At 38.9% G+C, this 22,830-nt stretch overlaps 1 long non-coding RNA gene across 3 annotated transcripts in view; it reads right to left on the bottom strand.

Annotated features, from left to right (window-relative positions):
• Nucleotides 1-22,778, bottom strand: part of LOC128079337 (uncharacterized) — a 67,544-nt gene extending 44,766 nt beyond the window's left edge. The window contains exons 1-3 of one of the 3 annotated variants that reach the window (XR_008206072.1): nt 22,350-22,778; nt 20,057-20,234; nt 13,977-14,071 (exon numbers count right to left, since the gene is read on the bottom strand). This is a non-coding gene — a long non-coding RNA (uncharacterized LOC128079337). The remainder of the gene's footprint in view (nt 1-13,976; nt 14,072-20,056; nt 20,235-22,349) is intronic. The other 2 variants (XR_008206073.1, XR_008206074.1) reach the window with 2 other exon arrangements.
• Between the last annotated feature and the right edge of the window lie 52 nt (nt 22,779-22,830).

The following is a 22,830-nucleotide window of genomic DNA, read 5'->3' as shown; positions in this document are numbered from 1 at the left end:
CATTTTAGTTACTTTCCACCAAGGCTTCACTTAAGCCCTCTGTGTTAGGTCACGATACAGATGTTACAGAGTCCTCTTATGGGTGATGCAAGGCCAGTGTGAAATCCAGAAGAGTCTAAAATCATGACCTGGGGGTTACTTTGCACTTGCACTTACTGTTTACTTTGATTTTCCCCGGGCCAAAATACATAGTTCTTGTTTATGGTATATGTCAGTCTGGCATCCACAAATCAACCCTGGATCTGGAAAAACCCACCTAAGTAAATTTTCCATTTGATGTGGCTGCCTCTTGGTAATAAAAGCGAAGCCAAGTGATTGGGTTTCAAGAAGTTCCTTTCCAAAGCTAACTGGCTTTGCTGACTGTGGCAGAAGACTGCCCTGGAGGGGTCTACAGCAGGACCTAATTGAGACTATGACACCAAAACAAACCAGGTTGTCTGCAACAGTAGTGGGAAGACATTGCCATTAGGATCTCTACCTCTGGTGTACTTTCAAAACTTTTTATTACATAACCTAGGAAAAAAAAAAAAAGGGCTTGTGATGCAACATCAACATTTTAATAGTGACTCAAACCCTCAAACTAATAGTGACTAGAACCCTCAAACGTTCTGTATTAATGATGAAACTCAACTCTCAACAAAGCATGCTGGTAGAATGAGAAGAATAGAAGAATGGGAAACCACCTGTTTTTTGTGTAAACCACAAAAATCACCTTCCACTAAATCAGTGATCAAGATCACAGAGTAAGATCAAACATTTTCACATTTATCGACAGCATTCCCTTCTCTCTATATGCCCTCAATGCACTTCGTGAATTGCATTCGGCACTTCAATGCCACCTGAAGACCTGGGCATTACCGACCCACCAGGGCCAGTAAACTCTCAAATATTCCTGCTGTTGCTCGTACTTGCCCAGAATCAGCAGCTATGGAACCACTGACATCTTTGTGTGTCACATATTTGTAATAAATAAATAAATTAGGCTACAAACAAGTTTGTTAAGCAACAAACTTGAAGCTATCTGGATGCCTTCCCATTCTAAGGCTTCCAAAACTGCCGATGTTAATGGACTGCATTAGAATTACTAATTTTAATCATTCTTTATATAGATGCATGTTGAAATACTGAACTCAGCCCAGTAAAAAACACTGTCCATTTTCTCCACTGATAACATCCTCTTGGGGGAATGTTTTGGAGCTACTTTTGCCTTGATCAAAGTGGTGAAGAAGCAAGCCCCAAATTAGGTGAAACAAGCCCCAAATTAGGAGAAACAAGCAAACAAAAATCATGTTGATGCACATGCAAGGCTGAACGTGAATCTCATCACTTACGAAGAAGCATAAACCTATGAAGCATGAAGTAATCAGTCTCATGTTGCCTTCAAAGGAAGAACTGAAGTGCATTAGCATCTGGAATTATCTCTGAGGAGCTTGTAATTCACATCGCATAACATTCTGATATTCTGAGAATCAATATGCCATAAATTATCTACTCAAAAGATGCTGAGTAATGATAGATCTACAATCTTTAGAGCCTTTCGTATAAATCTTTCCTTCAGATTTCCTGTTGGCAGAGCTTTCCCCCCATGGTGGCTGCAATCAGCAGATGTAAGGAGGGCATATCTGCAACCTGATCTCAAGACAGGACCTTTCATGTTCCGTGGGTGGGCCTCAGTAGTGTGTTTCTAACAAACTAGACAGCACTAGATAAACAGTTCTAAACTGGAAACGTTGAGGCAGCTAAGCCAGAATGCCAAACAGTGCAAATCCTACGTACGTCTAAATCCAGCAGTTGTGCCTTTTGCTTTCTGTCCTCCTGCCATTTCTAACTTTGGCTGACAGCGTTTCCTTTGGGAATCTAGAAAAAACACACAAATCCCAGCTGCAGTGATGTACTTCCTCTTAGCTGAACAGGCAAAGAGAACTAGACCCGCTTCCTGAAGACTGGTGAAAATCCAGATGAACTCTAGATTTCATTAGTTAATAGGTAGAAATAGAGTTACAGTAGAAATAAAAATCCACTCCATGGCTTTATTTATAATAAGACTCAGAGTATTAGGAGATATTCTTAGACATCAGGGAGACAATAGAGAGCAGTAACAGCTCTCAGCCTGCGACTTGTAAGTTACAACAATTTGCTAAAACCCACAGCGTGTTTAAACTCATTTCTTTTTCAAATTCTCACAGAGGAAAAACCATTTACTATTTGTTTGAAGTGTGTAATTTAATTCTTGTCAACTCCCCCTTCCCCCCCCAGTTGAATTTTCTATAGAATGGTATGCAAAATTCTACCTGCGTGGATCATATTAACTGCTGCTTTATTCAGTGAATAATCTCATAAAATGTTTGGGATACTCAGTCGATATCAGCAATACCAAGCTGATATTTCATCATGGCTCCACCCTACCTACCTGCTTCATTTTAAAAGGTAAACATGGCCTGAAGAAAATAACTTGTTCTATATGGATTAATTCAAAGTATTTTGTCATTAGTCTCCAAAGAAGAGTGAAACAAAAATGAAAGACATCCTAAGAGCCAGACTCATGTAAAATGATATTCTGGCCCAGATTTCAAGAGAAAAAAAAATTAAAAAGCCTTTCTACAACAAAGAGGTAATGCTTGGTTTCTGTACCATTATAGATTCAAGACACAAAAGGAGTAAAAATGTGTTAGTCTTGAACACCAGGGATTGGCAGACTACACTAGGTGGCACTGCTACACATGGCTTAAGTTTCTTTATTGTGGGTTCAAATTAAACTTCGTTTTTGGACAAATACCTGTATTAAGTTTATAAAGGAAGTGTTCTAAGGGAGCTTTGGCAAGTGGCAAGGAAGTTCTTTGCTCTTGTGTAATTACAGGCAATTTCTGCCATGAAGTTATTACCCAGAAACTGGCCAGAAGGAGTCTTGATAATGATGCTGTTCCCTCCTTCAGAATAGACGTTTAAGCGCTGTTTAAGCCAGTCCTTCAAAATGTATACACAGAGCCTCATAAGCAAACATCACCTCTGTGGTGTACATGGGAGCTCAGTCATTGGTGTTGACAGGGGAAAACTTGACCTGAAAGACCTGGACACTACCGAAAATACAGATGGCAGAATGCTGACAGTACTTCAGAAACTGTCTGGGTTAAGGAGACTGACAACAAAATAAGACATCTTTATGGCACAATCTAAATAATGAGTTAATTTAGATGTCTACTTTTAACATTATTCAAAAGTTATTACTGCATTATTTGTTTTCTGCAGTTTATAACTAAGCAGACATTACTCATTTCAGTCTTTTGCCTACTGCTACCACCTAGTAGGACACTGAAGAAAAATACCAAAAAATAGGACAAAATAGTTGGCAAAGCGGATAGTTGCAGGCATGAGTGTTGTTTATATTCATTCACAGCTCTGTGTAGTATAGAGCAAGACACAAGGCTACATGCCTGTGATTTCACTCATCTATTCAATCTAATTCATCGATAACATTAAATGTAATTGGCTGAATATTTCTTGGCATCACAGCCTCATGAGTGGGTGTGGGCTGCATAGACACTCAAAAACAAGATGCTCACTGTTCTTCTTTATAACAGTTAGGTAACAGGAATTCCAACCACCTTATATTCTTAGAAAATCAGAAAGGGAGGTAAAGTCTGCTAGAACTATCTGCAGCCATCTGCCCAGCAAAATAACGTGCAGATCCAGAACTCTGACACTGACCTTTATTACTTCATCTTCTCTGGTTCTTCCTGAGTGAAAAGACACCAATACTAAAATGTTCACAGCTTAAACCAGCGAGTCCTGACACTAGAGGCTGTTTAAGTTTGTGCCATGTCATGATTTGCCACCAGAGTAAGCTTTCAGTGCTGAAAATCAGTTTCAGCCCAAGATAAAATACGTGAAGCAGTTTCATGAAGAGAAGTAAAAAAGACGTGTTTAGTCAACAGCTTGCTGTCCTCATACTGGACTGAAGAAACCACATTCAAACTCTCTCCAGCTTTACAATATCAGAAAGAACCAGTGACAAACCTTCTGCCTTTTTTAAGTAAAAGCTGAGGTTCTAGAGATTATGAAGCCTCTAATTGTTTCTGCAGACGAAATACGAAGTCATGGAAGTCATTACAGAAAATTCAAACAAATAGCTAGAACCACACATGTAAAAAGGAGAAGCAAGAATAATGGCTCTATGTAATTTATTTTTTGTGCCACATCTAGCAACATTACTACTCATTAAATCTCACAGAGACCTTGCTGCTCAGAATCCTGTAATTCTGTATTCTATATTAAATGGGACTGTACCTTGAACTATGCTAACATCTTGTTAACTCGTCCACTTGGAGCTCACTGCATGTAAAGTTAAGGCATCACCACTTTGGCACATCCCTTCTCATTTCAGCGTAAATATCAGGTTCTATGCATCTAAAAATGCCACTCAGAGATTAGGATGACAGGACTTTTTGGCAATCCTGGAACCCAGCACCTAACAGTCTGGCTTTCATAGGTGTACTGAATATCAGTAGGCTTTAACCTGAACAATTTTTAATACTAAACCTTCTTAGGAAGACTTTGTACTGCCATACAATGAAAAAATTTGAATTCTTTCCTCCTCTCCACTATATGCACAAAGGCTTGATGAAGTAGGTTGTGGTTATCATTACACAACTTTTGATTGGCAGCCAATAGGTGTTCAAATGAAACAATGTAAGAGTGCCAATAAAACTCCCATTCCTGGTGACTGGAGAGGAGCAGAACTGCAAGGAGTCATCCAAAAGCAAGCAGGGCACACTGCATTTGGGGAGAAGAGTGAGTTTATCCTACAGAAGAATAGAGTTGCTGAATTTGGAATTGCTAATGGCCAAACTCATATTTCATTCTAAGCTTCTGGATTTTTAAACTAACTTAGAAAACATGGAAACTAATAAGTCAAGTATCTTCTCATAAAGCCAAGGAAGACTGGAAGGCTGGGATCAATTCTGTTTATGTGTCTATAGAAAGTTATGCTTTTACCTTGCTGAGAACAGCCACATTTCTTTATGAAGAATCCCAGAAGAAAGATTTCTGTGACTTAAAGAACAAGTGTAGAGCTTTATAGGATTCTCATTCATCTGTGGTAAATACCAGCATTTCTTTAGAATCTCCTTCGAAATCTTCTCCACATACGAACATTTTACAGTGCAGCAGAAGAATCTTGCTACTCAAAGAATTCAGTGTAAAACATAAAATAATTTCTTTTTCTTTTACTTAAAGCTGTTTTTTCTTGATACAATCAAAATGTCAGCGTCAGTATGTAAGGACACCTTTTTTCTTCCACACTATTATATCCACCATCTTTTCCCAGAGAAAAAGAAAATAAACCACAAAACCAAAAACTTAATTTGTGAATTTTAGCGAGAACATAAAAACTTTTTCCATCCTGTTTTGAATATAGTAGAACAAGAACAAAGATCTTGGCAACAAAGCATCTTCACCAAAGTAAACTAAAGCACTAAAAGACAGTTTACAGTTGTCCCTTGCTCAAAGAGGGGCTAGCAGACATTGCTACATAAACACTAATTAGTGAGACTGCTGAAATTTAATTCAGATTTCATGATCAGAACAGAAAGCAACAAACTGAAAGCAGACTTTCCTGCTCAAGTCAGCTTTTAATACTCCTCAGTTTTGATTTCATTTCAAGTGTGTGACTTTGTATTTATCCAGGATAGAGGAAAAAATGCAGTGTCTTATGGAAAACTGCAAAATGGAAATGCTAAAATCTATAAAACAGCTCTTTGGCAGGTCCTCCAGACAGCAAGTCTAAAACTATTCCAACCAACTGCATCTTTATTGGAAAGAATCAAGCAGTCCTAAATTATCAAGCATATTCTACCACGTGACTTCAATTAAGAGGAAAAACTGCAATAGCTGTTACCTTTTTGAACTTGGAAACTAGCACTGTAAGAAAATGTTGGCATCTTCAGGTCTGATCTGTGATGGAGTCCAAAAGTACATAATCAAACTCTGAAGGCATCGTATTTCATTCCCTAAGATGATGCCAGGTGACTGCATACCAGCCTGTTGTCTATGCATCCATGCAGACACTGGAGAGATGCTGCAAAGCCTTTTTTTTTTCTTTTCTTTTAATGGATGACATGAGAGGAAACAGATGTCTATAATATATATAATGCCAAATGGTCTCAGAGGCTGAATGCTTAGGGGTAAGGTAAAACATGAATTAGACCGATCTGTTCAGGACAGGAATTCTGTCCTCATTCCATCCCTATTTGACAACCAAATGACTGCCAAACACCAGGCATATTCTAGGGGTGGCAGTACAGGAATTTGAACCAGAGGAGTTGCCTATGCAGTACACAGACTCAATTGTGTCCTGGAGGATGTTTAATAGGTAAGAAATTAAACAAATTCAGTAGGACAGAGGAAGATCTGAAAGTCAGGAGGCAACACTGCCAGCAGAACTGCAAACCAAGGGTAGCCACACTAACTGGTCAGAGTCACATGTAATGACAGCTCTCTCATTCAACCACTAAGAATTCTTCCTTGTCAAAAAATGCCAAGTGTATATTTTGTTCCCACAAAATTATTTGAATTTTCACAAGTTAGTGTTTTCCCTCCTGTACTTTATGTAAAGCAGTCATTTTAGGTAAAGCCATTAGCAAAATTCATATTAATATAGCACCACAGGTTCAAGATCTGAAAGGCAGTAATGCATTCTTCAAGATGTCAAAGAAACAAACTCCTGTAATTCTTTGTATTGTGTATAAAATTTTGTACTACTTACAAAAGTGTTTTATATATTTTCATCTACTGGATGAACCCACATGGATGGCTTCCTCACATTCATGAAAAGCAAGACTACATAGCACTGTGTAAGTTTTCAGTTCAGAAAAGAGAAAGAAAAGCTGTCTTTCCATGAGAGAAGAAAGGAGAGAATGAGGGGAGACAGGACACAACCTAGAGATCACAAAAAAGACAAATTAAAATGTTTGCTGTCCTCAACCCCATTAGCACAACAAACCATTTTCTAAAACTGGGAACCTGTTTGCATCAAAAACTGCATTTGTTTATGAAACAGGAGTTTGTATTCCAGTATCTACTGGCACATGCAGATATTCCATTCAACAGTAAAACTATGGCAGCATTTTAGTACAGGGCTTGGTACTGAAAGATTGCTTTTCAGCTGGCTGTACTTCTGGTTGTGGGTCTGAAATAAGGTCCTCAAGACAGAATGCCTCTGTGAGATTGTTTTTGTCACAAGCAAACACTACAGCACCACCACCATTCTGGATATGTAGAAAACAGTAATACAGTAAGTTTACAAAGCAACAACTCTGTCTTGGAAGGGTGGAGAGGGTTCCAGATTCTAAAGGCATTACAAATAGGCATTAGGAGAAAATAAAAACACAGCATTCCAATAGTACGAACTCTTCTTTCTTCATTATGGATTTAATTATTCACTATAGGGCGATACAGGGGCAGATGGGGCTTCTTTCACCATAGGTGGTCTCCTTTGAGCGCGATGTTTAAGCACAGCATTCCCTACCACCAGTTGGTAAAGGCAGGTTTCCCAGCAAAGATAAACAACTCAGCACAAGGCAGCTCAGCTCCCATGCAGCCACACCTTGCACCTGGCAGAGCTGCAGGCATAACATAACCCACACCAGAAAGCCTGTTTCTCACCTGTCAGGCTGGTTTTAAGCGCACATAAAGGAGGAAGGTGAGGAAACAGCTCTCCAGCACCAGCACTTCAATGAGTTCACTCAGTCCCCATGTTTAGAATCTATGTTTTCACAACACAAGTGATTCAACATTTTGAGATTTAGTTTATTATTCTGTGCCTTGACTTACAGCACATACTTGCCATAACCTTCCTCGAACAATGCTACAAGAAGTTCAGAGTGCTTAACCTGTACCCAACGAAAGGAAAGAGAAGGAGCCTGCAACGGGCAGCCACAGAAAAACTGGAAAATAATCTGAAGTGGATGCTTCTATCACTTACAGCATAGGAAAAAAAGAAATAGTCCAAAGAGTAACAACCAATATTTTGAATAAAGATGAGAGCTTGCTGTAGTGCCGGGTTAGATGGCAGATCAAATGAAAAGATGCATATCCCCAAGGCCCCCGCTCCCCTCCTGTGACATTTCCACAAGTTCTGGTGCCACTTCTAACCTCTTGAAGCAGTCGCTGAGTACTGCCAATCAGCCACAGCGATCTATAAGTGATTATGAATATTCTGGAACAATAGACAACATGTTTATTGGCAGTTGCTTACTTCAGAACTTTTGTTTTGCTGCAAGCGAAAGCTTTAATCTCAATTGCCAAACACTGAAAGGGCAAGGCAGATGAGAAGGCCTTGCATCACAGGAAAAAGACTTTTATCTTCTACAAATGTGACAGTCGAAAGTTTGAAAAGCTTTTTCAAGAAAAGCACCGATATAATCTTTCTAATACTAAAAAACTCTAAATCTCAGAAATGAAGAGATTTTGAGATCACAAGCTAAGCACTCTAAACTGTGCAAGTTAACATAGCATCAAGTAATCTTCTGTGTTCCTGCAGTGGCTATTATAATAAATTTTAATATATTCTTAGATTACATTTTGGGATTACAGAATAAAATATCCAAATCCGACATCTTTGCTTTCTGTCTCCTGTGAAGAACATTGCAGAAATAAGCACATTATAGGAGTGGCTGAAGTCTCAGCATGGCTTATATACACAAGGGGATGAAGCATTGTACAGTACTGGCTGACAATATACAACAGATTCCATATGTGCAACACTGAAGTGGTTGGAAAAAGTGAATCATCTTGTACAGAATGTGATGCGCAACTGAGGGCATTTCAAACACACACAAACATGGACTGAAAACATCGCAACAGCCCTCACTCATGGATGGACTCCTATTTGTGGAAAGAAAATGCTTTCTTTAAAGCATGTTTTTGTCAGTATTGTACTTTTTGTTTTAGTGGGGTGTCTGAAATCGTTGTTACCAGGTGTAAGTAATAATTAGCAAATGCACATTGCTGCCACACACCAGCATGCTTTGGGCAGAAGATGCTAAAATGACACTGTACAGTATTTTGTGGTTTGCAAAAAGAGACATAAGAGCTCTTGCTGTGCATGTTTTGATTAAATGAGAGCCTGAAGCAAGCATTAAGGTCAGCTAACTCCAAAGATGAAGCTGATTTTCAAAGTGCTGATAGCAGTCCTAGCAAATCTTCTTGTTTATAGTAAAGCCTCACTGGAGAAAATGAGTAGTGTTGTATACCTCAGTGGACTCACTGTCTCCTTTCGTTCCTACTTCAGGGCTGCAGGTTCCTTTTCACCCCTTGTTTACCCTAAGGCAGCTGCCAAAGCCAGCTCAGTGCCTAGTCCTGCAGGCAAGGTGGGGAGGCACTCACTTGAGTTGTCCACTGAGGCAGTTTAAGGGCATTCATCTGGACTGAATTTCAGCAGCTGTTATCAGCACTTTGCTGTACAGACAAACTGAGGAAAGCATTCACTACGGCGGCAGCAAGGTTGTACATAATTAAAACAGGAATAGAGAGAAGAAAATAAATGGGCTTACAATGAAAGGAGAATAAGCTGCTTGATATGGTTCACTCAGACTCAAAGAACTCAAGGACTCCAAATCTTCATGAACTCTAGTACAGTCTTCCCAATGCATTGGGAAGAGCAGACTTAGTTTTAGTCACATTTGGGAAACAAGCTGGTTTGAAGATGGCTAGATCATGTGAGTAAAGATAATATATGCAGAAGAAACTTAATGCAGCTCTAAGATCATTCATATTCATGCCCTTCTGGGGCATAAGTAGAAAGCTGCTCTTACTGGGTTGGGTAGAACCTGTTCAAATTAAAGGCAGAATACCAGGTACATTTAATCCTAAATAGATGTAAAAAATAAAAAAGTTGTACCTTCAGTACTACAAGGGCAGCACTAGCTTTGTCCTAAGCCACATTCACAGAGTTTGAATAAAAGGTAGTCATGTGCTTAACAAAATGGGACATGAGTAAAGAGGAAGTGAAATAACTTTTGGGATGATGATTGGAGGTACTTCTATGCAACAGCAGCTTCTTGAGCAGGACAAGTAGTGCAGCATCAGACAGATGCTCATTAGCTCTGATGCAGAGCCCAATGGGGGGAACTAACACACAGAAAGTCTTCATTCAATTTGTATTGTGTTCAAAGCAGACAATGCTTGTTACAACAGAGAAATGCACCTAGAAACAGAAGTTTGCATGCTGGGAGCCAATGCTACATTTTCTTAAGATGTGGTAAAGAATTCCCCAGGGGCTTCTGCAATGACATCCTGAACTGAAGGAAGAATCCTAAAACAAAGAACATCAATGGATGAGAGTAATGGGAAAACTCAGATGAGAACACAGTGGATGAATGACTCAACCCAAGAGACTCTACATATTCTTTCAGGAACAATTTAGAAATCCCATACAGCTTTTGAACTGCTTGAGCAATTTAAAAGCTAATAATAGAATCTTGTTACATCCCACCAAATCCACAACCATTTGCACCTACAAAGCGTTGTTAGGTCCATATTTTCACAACAACTAAGGCTGTTTTGATCTGCAAACTACAATGGCTTCCACATACCAAAAAGGTAAGGACAAGATCTTTACCTTCTAGCACCTTCTGCAGAGCAGCACTTCAGCTGAGACTAGAGAAGTCCTGCAAGGTCATAGGAGAGTAGAGAAACAGGCTAAATTGTCCTGCTTATGCAGAAGAAATAAAACAGAGTGACTGAGAAAATACAGGAAGAGCTTACACCTTCTGACCAAATGGGGTCAGAAGACGAAGAATCCCTTCCTTCCTTCTTTCCAGCTAGAGACTCAACCAAATAGCAACAGTGAATTTTTTGTTTAACTAACCAGTTTATCTGAGTATGAATAGTTCTAAAATAAGTATTACAAAATAGGCAGAACTTTGAAAATGACAGAACCATTTTGTCTTTGGAATGGGAAGAAGTTTGGCCTTTCAGAGGTTAAATAAATGGTAGTAATAACTAGTATAACTGATTGCATCTTAGCAGCATTGCTAAAATCAGGTATTTTACTCTGATATTTAAACATTTTAAATTTTGATATTTATTGCACTATTACTGACCAGACTGAATGCCATTATAGTCTGATTTTCTAGCAGTACTCTTCTGTTCAATCTGTGTATGCAAACTGGCATGTTCTTGAAGGAGATGGATAGTGTGAGATGTCTCATTTACTGGCCAACATCTTCATCATAAGGGCAGAAAGTGGAAATTACTAAAACAAAAACAAAAACAAAACAAAACAAAAAAAAAAAAAACAGAAAAAAAATGAACACAAAAAACCCCAACGAGACTATTTCATGCCACACTTTATTATTTATTCCCTGTACTTTCTAATCTCTTCCAACATCTGCTCAACTATGCAGCCTGTCTGACAGCAGCTGGCAGACACAAAAGTAGGCTGGTCATTACATAGCCTTGTTATGTAGGGGGAAGTTCTGTTCTGTGATCTGTTCTTGGGGCACTTCTCTCTCCGTATTCCTCTCTCTCTGTATCATGTATTAAACATGATATGGTGCTCCTGAGATTTTGTTCCTATGAGCAATTTCTATTGACTGAATTATGGAAGACTGGTAGTACTCAGTCTATATCTACACCATCTGTATCTTTATTGAAGACATTGTATACATGTACATATAGAGCTTGTATGTGTCTGTATTGTTCAGGGATTGTGGTTTATCACTGATGAGTTCACAGTTCTTTGCAAACCATCACTCTGGAAAAAAGAAAGAGTGTGACGGGAAGAGGAGAGGAAAATCTGTAGTATAGTAGCTGCACCAGCTAAATAATTCAAGAGATTCTGGCACAGACCTGTCAGCAGACAAGGGTTACTGTGGAAGTGCACTGCAAGCAATTTAAACTTACTTAACAAAGATTTGTACATGTTTCTTTACAAAAGGCATTCTTACTTTTACGCTGAGATGATGTCCAGCTCTCCACTGTGAGTGGCGAGAGATCTTGTGCATTCAGTGACTTCATAAATCATTAATGTACTGAAAAATGTTTGCTAAGGAGTAAATCTCTTCAAAGAGGGATTACTGTTATCAACCAAAAGTTGAACATGACAGTCCCTAAAGAATTTTAACACCCTTCCTGTGAATTTGAACTGCAGATTGCAAACTGCTTCACTGTTTGCTCTTCAAACAAAATGGCAGATGGATAGTTAGCAGTCACAAACAATTGAAGCATGTGAAGTAAAATTACTGAATGACATTTAGGACCATGCTCTTGGTTAACGTAAGTTTATTAAAGCATAGAGGAGAAGATTTTTCAATGTTTTTCAACAAAAACATCTAATATTTATGAGCTCTGCTTAACTCATTGCACTTGTTCACATTGAATCTTGTGAGGTACAGGGAGTAAAGGCAGTTCCATGCCAGATTATCAAAAAGGTTATTTCCTTCTCTGTAAATTTATCAACAGAGCATGTTGGAAAAATAACTTACAGTAGCACGTAAATACTTTCATAGTAGTTACTAATAAATGGTATCACTGATCTAAACCTTCCAAAGCTAATTCCGAAAAATGATTAGTGCATCAATTCACTATAAGCACCACTATACTTGCCAAAAAACACACAGACATTTTTTTGTGACTTCCATGTTCAACAGCTTTCCAAAGGCTTCTATGTGAAAGTGTGAAAAGTGTGTTGTTTTACATGTACCTTACCTAGTGTATCAGGTGAAAACAAAGTGCTGCTACTAAATGAAATAACCACATGTACTGCATAAACTATGAAGTCACAGAGGAAAATGAGAAGGTAGCTTTATAGATAAAGTTACCAAGCACTGCAGGAGATAATTTACTGTCTATGACTTCCTATCCTAGCACATCCACATTCACTTGCTCATAAAAAACTACAGTGCATCACTGTTTCCTGCCATACAGACAAGCACGTGAGCATTATTAATCTCTTTGCAGTTCTTTGAGAAAATGCTGACTGTAAATAAAGGATGAAACTTTTTTTTTCCTACTTTATACTTTTTATATATCCCTTGACATTAGGTCAACAGCAGTGTGCCAAGTTACCTTCTGATGTCTGTTCTTCGTTGAGACTATTCTTATGTCTCAACTTCCCCCTTCCTTTGTGATGTTTAAATCTTGATCCACTCTCAAAATATTCAGATGTTACATTTGCATTTCCTGAACTATACTTTTGCTCATCATGCTTGTATATGGACAAAATAGGTGCAATCAAAATATGTAAACTTTAACAAAACAGAAATATTATCTCATCATGATAAATTGACAGATTCAACTAAAAAAGACTGAGCCAAACAGATCTTATGTAACATTATTATAGCACTCTCATAACAAATAGTCCTGTGCCACAGGGAACAATTTTCAAGAGTATACTATGACATACATAAAGAAACACCAAGCTTCAGATTAAGAATTTATACATAACTGAGAGGAAGATAATCTTATTGCTGTTGTGCAATTGAAGGCTATAATTTCTTTATGCCTAAGACATAATGTAGGTTATACAAAAACATAAACTATCATATATCCTGAATGGTTTATACTGGATATTATTCTCTTCACATAGAGATTTCCAGAACATAGGTCCTTCACAGATCTAAATTCCTAGCTTCACAGCTTCACAGCTTCATAGCTTCACAGATCTAAATTCCTAGAGTAACCTCTGCACATGTGAGCACACTGAAGTAGAGACAGCAGGAAATGGTTGACACACACTCACATTCTAGGAATGACTGCCATTTTTAGAATTTTCAGCTTCCTGATATCTGTAATGATTCACTTATCTGCATCTAAACCCTGACTAAATAGAGAACTGATGAAATAAATATGTCCTTTGATCTTGAAAAATAGACACTGACAGGAAACCTCGTGGCAACCTCGCTACCAGATACGTTCTGGTGAACTGCAGAGCAAAGTGTCATGCAGCTCACCCTTGCAGGTGTTGCAGTGCTACTCACCAGACACAGCTGCTGTGGCACCATGTTCTCATCTGACTTCCCTGCTTCTCCCTTCTTCTTTCACATTTCATTGTGCAGGACATTTTGCATACATCCTACAAAAAAACATTTGTTTAAGCTGGTGAGAAATAGGGTAACAGGAATTCTAATAACTGCCTACAACTCTTTAAAATAGATTTATGAAGACATCAGAGCCAAACTCTCCTTCACACTGCTAGCAAAGGCAATGACAATGACAACAAATGGCAGCACTGAGGATTCAGATTGGATATTAGGAAAACTGCTTTACCAGAAGGGTAATACAGCACTGTAATGGGCCAAGAGAGAGGAGGCAGTGGGATTTCCATCCTTGGAGGATTTAAATAACTAGACAGTCTTACCTTTCTTTTCAAACCAACATTTTTCAGACTCTATCGTTCTTCAGATGTAAGTAAATCTCAGATCACCATGAAAATTAAATGTGCTACAGTAAGAACTGTATCAGGTCAATGGAAATAATTATAACCACTGTCTTCAAACATTCACAGAATTCATCACAGACAGACTGGTAAAGCTTCATAAGAAAACTGGATGGCAGGTAGGTGCAAAGTCCACTTCATAAGTAAGAAGTGCTGTGATCAACAAAGCTTTATAAAAAGGGTAAATCTAACAAAATCTGTGCAGTCTTAAGCCAAGAGAATAGTTCACAAAAAAAAAAAAAAAAGTGCCCTTTTACCAAGCTTTTAAGTTTCAGAACAGGTTCAAGAAATGACCTTGACCCATTTGGTAATTCTACTGGCTAAGCACATCCAGTGAGCTACAAAACCCATGTGGAGATGTTTACTCCTGTTATTCCTTTCCTGAAGAAACAATTAGGATTTTATCTGCTATTAATTGTTCTGGAATATGCATCCACAGAGGAGCTTTGTGCAGGAGCAAAATTGAGATACAGAGTCTCTCCATTACTAAAAGAGAAAGAACTGCAAGGCTAGATGTTATTGAGCATACGCTTTTCCACACAGAGGATTGTAAATACTGCCCTACGTGATGTTTTAACCACAGAGAAAAGAAAACAACACAGTCTAGATGGAATTCTTAAAAGGAAGAGAGCTGAAGCTGTTGTGGTTTTCAGAAAGCAGCCCAGCCTGGGCACTCTGGCCACATCTCTTTCAATCTGAGCAGCCCACATGCAGCCAGCAAGACATATGTTTCCTTACAATTGCCAGGAATGCAAAGCAATACTAGACAAGTCTAGACTGATCTTGGGCTAAATGCAAGAAGTAAAGCAGTGGATCCAACTGCGTGGTGGATGACATTTGCCTGGCAAGGGAACAGTTGCAAGTACTCAAGCCCTAGAATGGGGTGGGTGGGAAGGAGGGAGGGAAGAAGAAACAGCTTTCCCAGAAGTGCTTTTGGTTCCAGTGGAGAACTCACTTCCAGAGAAGAATTCACTTCCCATCAAGGAGAAATTCAGCTTAGCTGAATTTGTTCTCGTCTCTGTTAGACAAATACTCCCCATTTCTCAACAAAAGTATGTGTAGATCGCATTGAAAAGCGGGGTCCTGAACACAGCTACTGTACAAGTCATCTACATTAATCTCACTCAACATTTTCTGTTTCTGCTAAATACAGCAGATTATGCCCTGCACTGTCACTCTCACCTCCTTTTTCAGGCATTTTCCTGATGCCCCTTCAGTTACCACTTATTTGCACAAATGCCACACTTATTTCACTTATTTGCACAAACCCCACACTTTTTCTTATCTTACTTCCTGATCATCATAATGATACTACCTCTTATAAATTACAGTTTTAATGGCTTTTACTTAAAATTTACAGTGCTACTCCTACCTTCAACAAAGTCCTGCTCCTTGATCTAAATCCTGCTACTGTCCCATTCACTCCTGCTGATTGCTGTTCAGATTGCCCAGCTAAATGAACACCTGTCATGAAAGGCAGATGTCAGCTATAGGCTGATGGCCAGTCTGGAGGAACACAATTAGATTTCCCTTTGAATTGCATGTATGTGTTTCCTTCCAGTGGAAACAGGGAGTGTCAGAGGGAAAGAGGAGGAGGGCTTACGCACAGCCACTTCTTCAAGCAATGCAGGCAGACCTTTCCAATTAGTAATTTCCTCCTCAGCTTCAAACCTTCTTCCACTAGTCTGTATTTAAATTAATCAGTATCTCTTGCCCATATCTTTTATCTGAAACTGATTTTTACAGCTTGCTCCTGCACTGTAACATTTGCTACCTTCCCAAAGTTTATTTAAAATTAGAATGCATATATAGGCCTCAGTTATTACAATACAGCTTTGCCTGCTGTATTGGGGGAATTTTTCTTTTTTTTTTTTTTTGTATTTGCACCGGTATGATTGCATCTTAGCATTGGCAAGTGCCTACATTTAAAACACAGGAGTCAAGTCACAATGCATTTTAAAACTGGCTTAAAAAATGACAGCTTTTAAAAATGAATTTGGGCCTTCTTTTATATGACAAACATATTTTTGTCTTTTTTTTAATTGGATATGAGGGTAAAAGGCTTTCTCATATTCCTATGATTGTCTTTGAGAAAACATTAAATGCCTTGAGACTCCTAATAATGTTGCAAGAGTTACAACACGCCGCCGTCTCCCGATACCCTTATGCACCGTTTATGTAGTAGAAGATAAAATGTGAAATTTGCAAGATTTGTTAATACCTTTAATTTATGCTTTCTATTAGAGTTGCCTGTAGCTCACTAAAAACTATGGCGATTATTAATGGCAGGGCTCATGCTGCGTCCATTTAGTATTAATTCTTGCAATCACTACGAAAATAAATTCCACTCTGTGAAATGTGTTAAAAGCGCACAGGTTCAAATCCTGCCTGTGGCAACATCCAATTAAGACAATGAGATTTAGAAATGTGTATCTGAGGTCAGAACCTGTTTCACTGCTGAATGCTCACACAAGGAGTTAAGGGCTTATTGCACTGACTTCAGTGAGTTAAGACCTGTAGAAGCTGTTTTCTCCCTTCTCTGTAATGCCTTTATTTTGAGATTTAACAAAGTGGTCATTAAAATACTGAAACTTACATCAGACTTAAGTAGGCACAATATTCTGATGGAGACATGCTATAATAATAAACAAGGATAATGAATTTCCGCATGGACTCTGTGGAGTGTGTTAGTCCTCAGTCAACATATTAACCCAAAATTCTTTTCAGATGATCAGGTTCCTGGACTGGAATTTTGTTGTTCAGATATTTGGAAATGTGTATATGTATGTGTGCACCAATTTATAGGGGAAGCAGTATGTTTGCACAGCAGACTTGCCATTCAAGTGAGAAAGCTGCAGGAATGCTATAGTTTGCTGCATGGGCCTGTCAGCAGAACTGTCTTGGAGGCAAGTCAGAGTTGAAAGCTGTGTATTTACAGGTATGTTTTAAGCAGATTCATACAGAAAGATAGCACTGTGAGGAGTGGAGCTGTTTGTCACATCTTTTGCTGTGAATGGATTAAGTCTCCTCATGTGTCTGGACTTTACTAAGAAATGAAAATGCTAAGTAGATTATTTCACTTTACAGTTCAGATGAAGAAATCATTTATTCATTTCTTACATTCTAAACTTTTCATATTACTTGAAATGTGCGGAGAGTAATCAGTTCTTTTCAGGAGCAAACAGGCATGTTTTCTAGTTCACTCTTAAGGACTTCTGAGTGGTTCGAGGCTTGTGTTGTTTTGGGTGACAAGGTCAGTAACCAACTGACGAAATAGATCCTTTATCTAAGCAGTACAAGTGGCTACTTTTCAAAATAGTTTTTTATTGTGGACACTTTGACCTTGTTTTGAATTTTGTTTGCCCAATCACATCCTGGTCTTACCATTAACCACACACTTCTACAGATTTCAAACAATGGCAAGTTTTCTCTGGCCAAGTCCTTATTACCTCTCTTGTTAATAACAAGATCTAGGCTACAGTTTTCATCTCTCCAGCATAGTGACTGGTTAGAATTTGTTTTCTTCTGCATTTGATTTGTAAAGCTAATATGTTTAGACGGTTGGGTTGCTATTGTGATTGTTTTGGCAGGATTGAAAGCAATGTACAGATTTATTTGTAATGTATGAAGTCCTTGACGTGCTGTACGGCACTTCAGAGACTCCACAATTTATTTTTTGTTGCGGCTTGTCTTTAGTCCTTGCCAATTTCTTTCCTTTCCTTTTCCAAACAAAGCTAGGGCTGACAAATCCTAACATTACAGAATTTTAATAGCTAGATCCAATTACTGAGCTCATTTTGTAATTTACCATAGTCCTTACAACTTTAGACCCAGAAAGGCTCTGCGAATGGGCTTGAGAAAGGTGACACTGTAGCCAACAGCTATAGAAACCAAAATGTCCTCCGGCCTTAAAGGCTCCTGGAATCAGTGCTTTTGTCACCATTATCCATAACCATTTTCTGAAATACTGCTTTCAAAATGTTCTTTTAATGAAATCACATAGCTTTGTCTGATCCAGTAATAACATTTCCAGGGGCCGCAACAGTTTGCTTTGGCTAGTTTTTGTCAGAATTTTTATTGGTTTCCTTAAAGTAATTACAACGTTAATACAAAAAGAGCATTTTTCAAGAGAACACACAAGAGTGGGGATGAAAAGGAAGGGTGAGCTTTTCCTTTTCATTTAAATCCTCTTGACTGATTTGCAGGTTCTGCAGATCAGCTTGGGAAACAAAAGGAAACTTGGAATTAATATATACCATACATGTTTGCTGCATTAACAATGGAACAGAGCTCTGTAATATGCTGTGCTGTTTATGTCCAAGACTTCCACTCTTTTCAGTGAAGCCTTGTTGTAGCTACCTAAAGGCTTTCATTTATTTTCTGGCTCTTTTTTTTTTTTTGTGATGGAGGGACTCACACATCATTTGGTTCAGAGGGTGACAGCAAAATAAGTGGCAGTTGTAGAAGTGTATTAATTGATATTAATTAAGGAGGGGAATAAGAATTTTTTTTCACATTTCTCAAGATTTCCTAAGTTTTTCAGAACTTCTTCCAACAGCCCTGTTCTAAACTCAGCAAGCCTAAACATGGACTTCAGCTCTCAAGAAGTCAGAGATTGCTGGGAAGCTGCAGCTCTTACTTAATCTCGTTACGATTCTGCAAGAGGGTGGTGAAAACATTCCTAAGGCTGGAGTAGGTAGGAGTATGTGTTTACTAAAGACACACCAAGGATTGTAAAGGTGTGAGACCCTTCTTACAGGTATACCAGCGCTCTAAGGGACGAAAGCAAAAAGCCTCCTTGCTCTTACAGTGTTGAAGGAGAAGGGGTGAGGGCAGAGCTAAGAGAACCCAGGTGTGCCTCAGTGGGTAGTAAAGGGCTAATGAAATCAGCATGATGATGTTCTGTGTCTGGCACCTCACTCTCTGTGGCCTTTTAAGAACCTTGAGAGAGGAGAAGCTTGTTTTCTTATTTTCTCATTGTTTTGTTAATTTCTTCCTTCACAGAGTTAGTTGCCCAATGATGGAAGCATTCTACAGCATATTTCCCAAGGTAGAAGAAATCATTCCTCTGGATTTTGAGCATTAGAAGAATGTGATTTTGCTCCAAAAAGCAAAATAAAAGAGTTTACAGTAAATCAACTGCTATTTCTATCTCTATTCCTTACACTGTGTGCATCATGTGATAAGGTGTGGATACTTCCCAAGCAAACAATTTAGGTTTCTCAGCTCCAGATTGCCAAACTTTCCAATGCTGAGCAATCATGGCTATGACTCACATTACATTTGAACTCTCCAGACCCTATTTTACAAAATTTTCGGTAAGGATTTTTAACTTTAAATAAAGAAAAACAACAGAGGTGTCTCAGTACTTCTGCAAAGCTTTTATGCTTGTCAGAACTTACATTAAGAAAAGGTAATAACCAGCAATGGAAGGATTAAAGATGCTCCATAGAAAGCTCTGTGAATGGCAGCACTATGTAGAGCAGGCAACATTTACTGTTCCCATAAGTCCTAGACAAAGAATTACAGAGGATTTTTTTTTTTTTTTTTAAGTGGACACATTTGTAGATCGATCTTTCAGATACCTAAAGCTGCATGGTTCTTTTTTCCATATTACTGTACCTGAAATACACATGAGATTTCTTCTGCCTGTGCTCTCTTAAGAACGTTTTCAAGTTCATTCTACAGCTCCCCCAACTACTGCCTCTTCATGTGAAACACAGAAGTAGTGAGTTCATTCTCAAACACTTCTATTTTTCCTGCAAGGACTTAATGACTTGGAGGTAATTCATCATCTGCTCTGTTGGGAAACAGAAACAAAGAGAAAACTAGCAACCTACACTCTAATTTTGAGATAATTACTCCTAAAAAAATAAAAGAGGAAAAATTGCAATGAAGTGCTTATTCTCTCGCTCACTGATATACAATAAGAACCACAAAAACAAATTGGCTGTAGCTGTGTATGCAAATAAACAAATAAAGATAAAAATAAAATTATTACTATTCCATTTCTTTCTCTATCTTAGAAATTAATGAAAGTAACACTTATGTCACAGTCTCATTTTATCTATTTGCAGTCATCCTCTAGCTTTTTCACATCAAAATTTCAACATTCAGTACATAAATATTTACCAGTAAGGCCAATGTTTTACCCTGAATTTATGTTATATAGACTCATGATGGTCAGGTCATGATGGCCTGCACTTCAAGACCCTGTTCCAAAAGCTTCTCAATTATGAAAGTGAACTATATACATTGGGAAAAAGGCTTCTCTCAAAATACAGGTAAATTGTGTCCAATGCTGATGGTACAGCAGCTGGTAGTGAGAAGTGGGAGAGATACACCTGCTCATTTACAAATCCCATCTGGTTTTAAAGATGCAGTCTAGGATATGACAAGACAAGCAGGAAGAACTGACATGGAATGATTGTCTTGTGCTTTCTCAGTACGAATTCTACTGTTTTGTTTTTTTCTCAGAAGTGTATCTTTCCAGGTAAGCTTGCCAAGGGAGAAGGAGGCCTTCCACCTTTTCCTCCACAGTACCATCCTTCACGCAAGGGAGCCAAGAATCAGAAAAAAGGTCAACAGCATTTTTCGGACACACAGCATTATCTAAAAAAAGAACTCAAAGCTCATCAATCCAACATTAAGCCTGAAGAATAGAACCTGAAGAAAAGAATAATTTGTTTCCATTTAAAGCCTGGAGTGTTCTGGCACTGTGTTGATATTGCTTTAAAAATATTTATTCTTAGCTTCTAGCTAAGAATGAACTATGGATGACAACTATACAACAATTAAAAAAAACAGGTAAGAGAAATTAAGGAAGAAGAAGAACTGAGACTATTTTTACCACTAAATATTGCTCTGTTTTCTTATAGGAACAGTATTATACACTTAACAGCAGGCAGTGCTTTTAATGCAGTACATGATGAAGTAGAACAGTCACTTTTCCTCTTTTTAGTCACTTAAGTTGTAAGAAACAACATCTTTTGTTTAAAAATCAAGTACTTTGGTTAATACCACAATTCCACTGGCAAACCTGAGGGGAATATTTGGAATGATTTCAACTCTAATGCTTTGGTCAGGTGCTTGCGCTCCCAGTGCTCAGCCTGACATATTTCCTTCCCAAAATCCCTGCGCATATGCAAGCAGTGCCACATCTTCCACTGCCACTCTCAAATTTCTCCCTTTGCTCCTTCAGAGCTATGAGCATCCCTCTTATAACCACTTGGTGTTCCAAATCCTGTCTTAACTACAAGGCAAGTTGGAAGAACAAAAGGAAGCAGTCACTAGAGCACTTTGCCAATCTCTCTTACCCAGAACTTGGAATTTATTTGCTAGTAGAAATCCAAAGTTTTACAGATGGGACTGTTTATGACACTGGATGGTCATATTTGTGATTCTGAAGTGATTAATGAACACTTTTCTTTTTTCTTTTTTTTTTTTTTTATGTTTGTAGTTGTAACAGAGTTAAAGCTAATTTCAGACTGAAAATGAGACACCCAGAGTGATTTCTATGTCAGAGAATGTCATCTTCTCAGTTGAATTGCCCGTATTGATTGAAGCTGATGGAATTTAGACTGCTGAAGCAATCTTTTCACCACATGGCTGTAATTCTGCTTTTTAGCAGTGCATGAGCTTGCTGACAGCAGCGCGTGGCCACCAGTGCTGCCCTTCAGAGGGGCTGAAATGCAGGTCGTGCTGTTAGCTTTTGGTTAGGCACTAACTGGGCTTTGCTCTGCAGAACAGCAGCTGTTTGTGCAAAGACTTTAAGAGCCAACCTTAAGCAGTGGTAAGAACTGATTGTGATCAGCACATGGGATCTCTCAGCAATCTGAGCAAGCGTAGAGGCTCTAAAAAATCTGCAAGGCAACCAAAAGTTGTCTTCTTTGTGACTGAAAGCAGCATCGCCTACCTGTGAGTAGTCATTATTTGGTCTATTCTGTCATGTAATTTGCGAAAGGCTGGGAACGGACACGTGTCAGGACCGACTCACTAGCGGTGATGGCGCTGACCAGATCTCCTCAGAGCTCGTGAGGTGTGCGGTCACCAACGGGATGCGCGGAGATGGCTTCCTAAACCCTGCCTCAGCTCTCCTTATTCAAGTTTGTTTTTGTTTTCCGTGAATGAAAAAAGACAAGAATTTTGCGGGCTCCCCTTCAGCGGAGCTACGGTCTCTATGAAGGAGGCTCTGCCTCAATGCGGCTCTCGCTCCACAGCCGCTGGCGGGACGCGGAGCTCCTCGTACCGTTGCCCTCCCCGGACGGAGAATGGGCGGTTCCTCACAGAGCCGCCGCTCTCACCGAGGTGCCTCAACCCGCAGGGCCGCACTCACGGGACTGCTGCGGCCGCGGGGCGGAGTGGAAGCGGGCGGGGAAAAGTTTCTCCCGTGCTCG

The sequence above is a fragment of the Tympanuchus pallidicinctus genome, unplaced genomic scaffold, assembly GCF_026119805.1.
Source record: "Tympanuchus pallidicinctus isolate F22 unplaced genomic scaffold, pur_lepc_1.0 scaffold18, whole genome shotgun sequence".
Classification (NCBI taxonomy): domain Eukaryota; kingdom Metazoa; phylum Chordata; class Aves; order Galliformes; family Phasianidae; genus Tympanuchus; species Tympanuchus pallidicinctus.
Note: the sequence above shows the minus strand (reverse complement) of the source record. Positions and strands in the feature narration are given on the sequence as shown.